Genomic DNA, 6,206 nt, shown 5'->3' with positions numbered 1-6,206 from the left:
GTGAACCGAGATAGCACCACTAAACTCCAGCCTGGGCGATGGAGCGAGACTCCGTCTCAAAAAAAAAAATGCTTATGGTAAAAAACAAGAAAGATCTCAAATCAACAACCTAACTTTACAACTTAAGGAACTAGAAAACAAAAAACAAAAACAAAACAGACGAAGCCCAAATAGCAGAAGAGAGGAAATAATTAAGATTAGAGCAGAGATAATATAGAGAATAGAAAACCAGTAGAGAAAATCAATGAAACAAAAGTTGATTCTTTTAAAAGACCAACAAAAATTGACAAAACTAATTAGAATGACTAAGAAAAGAGAAAAAACTTAAATTACCAAAATCAGAAATGAAAGTAGGGACATTACTACTGATTTTACAGGAATAAAAAGGATTATAAGAAAACACTATGAACACTTGTATGCCAACAAATTGGATAACCTAGATGAAATGGAGAAATTCTTAGAAATACACAAACTATCAAAACTAAATCACAAAGAAATAGAAACTCCAAATAGACCCCTCACTAGGAAGGAAATTGGCTCAGTAATCAGAAACCTCCCAACAAAGAGAAGTCCTGGATCGATGGTTTCACTGATGAATTCTGCCAGAGATTTAAAGAACTACTCACACCTGTAATCCTAGCACTTTGGGAGGCTGAGGCAGGAGGATTGCTTGAGCCCAGGAATTTGAGACCAGCCTGGTCAACATAGTGAGACCTCATCTCTACAAAAAGTTTAGAAAAAAAACATCTGGATATGGTGGTAGGTGCCTGTAGTCCCAGCTTTTTGGGAGCTTGAGGTGGGAGGATTACCTGAGCCCAAGGGTTAGAGGCTGCAGTGAGCTATGATTGTACCACTGCATTCCAGCCTGGACAACAGAGCAATACCCTGTCTCTCTCTCTCTTTTTTTTAAATTGCTTTATTAGATCCTGACCAGCTCACAGAGGGAGGACTCTCACCCACATTTTACACACAAGGAGACAAACTCAGAGGCAGAGCCAAGTCTGCACACTCAGGCTCTCTGAGGGCCACGCCGTGCCAGCCCCCTTCCACCCTGGTCCCTGGCCTTGGTGTGGTGGAGTCTGTGTTATGAATGGGGCCCTCTAAGATTCTTCCCACATGAGAAATTCTGTGACTCCAAGAATCAATATTTCAACTTCTCAAGCTCAACTGAAACCCAAACACCAGTGAATCATGATTAATTTTTTTTTTTTTTTTTGAGACAGAGTGTCACTCTGTTGCCCAGGCTGGAGTGCAGTGGCTGGCTCACTGCAACCTCCACATCCCGGGTTCAAGCAATTTTCGTGTCTCAGCCACCCAAGTAGCTGGAATGACAGGCGTGTATGCCACCACACCCAGCTAATTTTTGTATTTTTAGTAGAGATAGGGTTTCACCATGTTGGCCAGGCTGGTCTTGAATACCTGACCTCAAGTGATCCACCCACCTCGGCCTCCCAAAGTGCTGGGATTACAGGCATGAGCCACCATGCCTGGCCACTTTTTATTTATTATTTTTTTTAAAGAAAATAGATCAATCAGACCACAACTGAATACACAATTTCCTAAATCCACAAAACCCGAGCCTCACAATACTTTTTAACCAGGGCCTGAGTGAGGGTTAGAACATACATAATTTTAAGCTTTGCTTAAAATCTCCCAGGAAAAGTGGCTTAGATGGCATGGCTCAGACTTCTCCTGTATATGCACCTAGAAATACTGAATTGCTCCACCTGGAGGTCTTGCAGGCCCCTCCATCTCTATGGGGCCAACGTGGAACTTGCCTCTTCTTTTGTCTGGTCAACACCAGTCATGATTTTTGGCTGGCTGGCATTTTTGAATCCCTTTGTATGTCTGGGGAATCTCCCTCATGCTGGGCCAGAAATGTGCTTCCCAGGGCCCCTTGCACCTAGATGTGCACACAGGAGCTGGTAGGCAGGATGGTCATCGGCCCTGCATGAGGATCTGTAGACGCCATGCGAGCCGCCCTGGCCAGGTGGCTGCTGAGATGCCAAGGTTCCGGGGGCAACCACAGCATCTGGCCCCAGTGCTGGTGGTATGCTCTTCTGGGCTGGGATTTGCATGGACCTCTGGCCGCAGGCATGCCCTCCGGGCCATTTGAAGACCCTGTGAGCTGGCTCTCTCCTTCATTAATCCTTCACATGCCTAAACTGCCTGGCATGGGTTGCAAGGAGGAATCTTGACTGATACATGCTTCCTCCCCAAGCTTACTCCTCCTCTGTTTCCATCAGAAACACCCCTCCCCTTGCCCAAGTGTGAAGCCCAGCAGTCACCCTGTCTCCTCTCTCCCTCCCCAGTTCCAGTCCCCCAGTCTTACCGGCAACTCTGCTTCCTACCTCTACAGCTCTGGAAGTGTCAGAGACGTTTGAACCAAAGCAACTCCATCTTGAATAGGAGCTGGGTAAAATGAGGCCGAAACCTACTGCACTGCATTCCCAGACAGTTAAGGCATTCTAAGTCACCGCTTGTGTGTCTGGGGAATCTCCCTCATGCTGGGCCAGAAACGTGCTTCCCAGGGCCGCTTGCACCTAGACGTGCACACGGGAGCTGGTGGGGAGGACAGTCACCAGCTCATCATCACGTGATGAGACAGGAGGTCAGCATGTAATATAGGTCATAAATACCTTGCTGATAAAACAGCTTGCAGTAAAGGAGCCAGCCAAAACCCACCAAAACCAAAATGGCAACAAGAGTGACCTCTGGTCGTTCAATGCTTCAGAGCCTTGCATACTCGCCTGGCTCCCCACGTGGCAATCATTCTGTCTGCCTTCAGGCTCCTGCACAAGCTGATGCTTCTACCTGGAGTTTTACTCCACTCTCTCCCTCCTTCCACCCCTGCTTGGCCTTGGCTCTCAGCTTCTGGGAAAAGTCATTTCCAACCCTCCCCTCAGAGTAGTCATCTCTCCCCAGCCCTCTGTGTTTCTGGGAGCTGTTCGGCATGGTGGCTGCCTGCTCAGCCTTTGACACTTTCTTTAACACTCAGGAGCTCTGCGGCCCTGGGCAAGTTACTGAATCTCTCTGGGCCATCTTTATGTCTTCATTTATAAAATAAGGTTTGTGAAAGGAGAATAAATCTCAGGACCCCCAAATCACTAAGCCAAAGGGAAAAGTCAAGCTGGGAACTGTGTCAGGAAAACCTGCCTCCATTCTATTCCTGAATAAGATAGCTACAAAGATTGAAAAAAAAAAGCCTACATGCCACATTTTCTTTCTTTTTTTGAGACGGAGTCTCGCTCTGTCGCCCAGGCTGGAGTGTAGAGGCGCGATCTTGGCTCACTGCAATCTCCGCCTCTAGTTCAAGTGATTCTCCTGCCTCAGCCTCCTGAGTAGCTGGGACTATAGTTGCCCGCCACCACACCCAGCTAATTTTTGTATTTTTAGTAGAGACGGGGTTTCACTGTGTTGGCCAGGATGGTCTTGATCTCCTGACCTTGTGATCCACCCACCTTGGCCTCCCAAAGTGCTGGGATTACAGGCATGAGCCACTGGGCCCAGCCCACTTTCTTTATCCTAAATGAATAGCTAATAGATGCTGGTCTTAATACCTGAGTGATGGGTTGATCTCTGTAGCAAACCACCATGGCACACATTTACCTATGTAACAAACCTGCACATCCTGCACATGTACCCCAGAACTTAAAATAAAAGTTGAAGAAAAAAAAGCTACATACCTCCCTCACAACTTGCCCACAAGGAAATTCCTTGGATGAGGGACGGACAGAGCTCAAAGCCATCCCTCTGCCCACTGGAGACAAATGCACCTCTGATCGCCTTCTTTGCCCTGTTGTTTCACGGAGCCAGACTAAGGTATCAGTGACTATTCCTCCACCCTCCTCTCACAGGTAAATTGTGTATTCAGTGAAAGGCTAATCAGAGACCCCAAAGAATGCAACTGTTTGTCTCTTATCTACCTATGATCTGGAAGCCTCTCCCCGGCCTCGAGTTGTCCCTGCTTTCAGGACTGAACCAATGTACATCTTACACATACTGATTGACGTCTTCTGTCTCCCTGAAATGTATGAAACCAAGCCGTGCCCTGACCACCTTGTCGTCAGGACCTCCTGAGGCTGTGTCATGTATGCATGATCATAGCACCATCCTAGCTCCTTAACCTTAGCAAAATAAACTCCCAAATTGACTGAGACCTGTCTCAGATAGTTTTTGGTTCACAGGTTCACCACATATGCAGCCTCCACCCTTCTCCAGCCTGTTCTGGATGCTGCCCCTTCAGCCTGCATTTCCCTGTCTCTGGCTTCCCAGCACATACTGGGGATGGGAGGGAGGGGGATGTATCTGCTTGGGACCAGCCTCTCACAGACTCACAATGGGGCAGCCCTGGGGGTGGTAGCTGCCCACTGCTGCTGCCCTTTGGGGGCCTCCATGCCTCTTGGCTGTTCCCTTACCTCTGCCTAGGGCAGTGCAAATGCAGGCAGGCCTGCTTATTACACTTCGCTTCATTGCTGTTTGCACATACTGCATTGTTTTTACAAGATTGGAGGTTTGGCTGGGCATGGTGGCTCACGCCTGTAATCCCACCACTTTGGGAGGCTGAGGCAGGTGGATCACCTGAGGCCGGGACATTGAGACCAGCCTAGCCCACATGATGAAAACCCATCTCTACTAAAAATACAAAAATTAGCTGGGCGTGGTGGTGGGCACCTGTAATCCCAGCTACTTGGGAGGCTGAGGCAGGAGAATCGCTTGAACCCGGGAGGCAGAGATTGCAGAGTGCTGAGATTGTGCCACTGCATTCTAGCATGGGTGACAGAGCGAGACTCCGTCTCAAAAAAAAAAAAAAAAAACCAAAAAAGAACAGATTGGAGGTTGGCGGTGGCCCAGCATCCAGCAAGTCTATCAGTGCCATTTTTCCAGCAGCGTGGGCTCACTTTGTGTCTCTGTGTCACATTTTGGTAATTCTCACAATATTTCAAACTTTGTCATTATTATTGTATCTGTTATGGTCATCTGTGGCCAGTCCTCTTGGATCTTACTATTGTAATTTTTTGGGGGCCCCATAAACCAATAAGAAAGCAAACTAACGTGTTGCATATGTTCCAACTATTCTACCAACTGGATGTTCTCTGTCTTTCTCTCCTCGGGCCTCCCTATTCTCTGAGACACAACAATATCGAAATTAGGCCAACTAATAAGTCTACAATGGTCTCTAAGGGTTCAAGTGAAAGGAAGAGTCTTGGGTCTCTCACTTTATGTATTTATTTTTGAGACAGGATCTCGGTCTGTTGCCCAGACTGGAGTGCAGTGGCGCAATCATAGCTCACTGCAGCCTCGAACTCCTGGGCTCAAGCGATTCTCCTGCCTCACCCTCCCAAAGTGTGGGGATTACAGACATGAGCCACCATGCCTGATGTGTGTCACTTTAAATCAAAAGCTAGAAATGATTAAGCTTAGTGAGGAAGGCTCGTTGAAAGCCAAGATAGGCTGAAAGCTAGGCCTCTTGTGCCAAACACTTAGCCAAGTTCTGAAGGCGAAGGAAAAGGTCTTGAAGGAAATTAAAAATGCTACTCTAGTGAACACACAAATGATAAGAGAGTGAAACAGTCTTATTCTTGGCATGGAGAAAGTTTGAGCATCTGGAGAGATCAAACCAGCCACAATATCTCTTAAGCCAAAGCCTAATCCAATGCAAGGCCCTAACTCTCTTTAATTCTATAAAGGCTGAGAGAGGTGAGGAAGCTGCAGAAGAAAGTTGGAAGCTAGCACGGGTTGGTTCATGAGGAATGAAACCACTCCATATTAAGGGATGAAACCCACTCCATAACATAAAAGTGCAAGGCGAAGCAGCAAGTGCTGATGGAGAAAACTACAGCAAGTTCTCCAGAAGATCTAGCTAAGATCACTGATGAAGGTGGCTGCACTAAACAGCAGATTCTCAGTGAGGATGAAAGAGACCTCTATTGGAAGAAGGTGCCATCTAGGACTTTCATAGCTAGAGTACAGAAAGTCAATGCCTGGCTTCAAAGCTTCAAAAGGATAGTATAACTCTTGTTAGGGGCTAATGCAACTGTCATTTACCATCCCCAAATCCTAGGGCCCTTAAGAATGATGCTAGATCTACTCTGCCTGTGCTCTAGAAATGGAAAACCAAAGGCTGGATGACAGCGCCTCTGTTTCCAGTGTGGCTTGCTGACTATTATAAGCCCACTGTTGAGACTTCCTGCTCAGAAATAAAA

Source organism: Nomascus leucogenys, chromosome 14 (genome assembly GCF_006542625.1).
Source record: "Nomascus leucogenys isolate Asia chromosome 14, Asia_NLE_v1, whole genome shotgun sequence".
Lineage (NCBI taxonomy): Eukaryota > Metazoa > Chordata > Mammalia > Primates > Hylobatidae > Nomascus > Nomascus leucogenys.
This window is presented reverse-complemented; position numbering follows the sequence as displayed.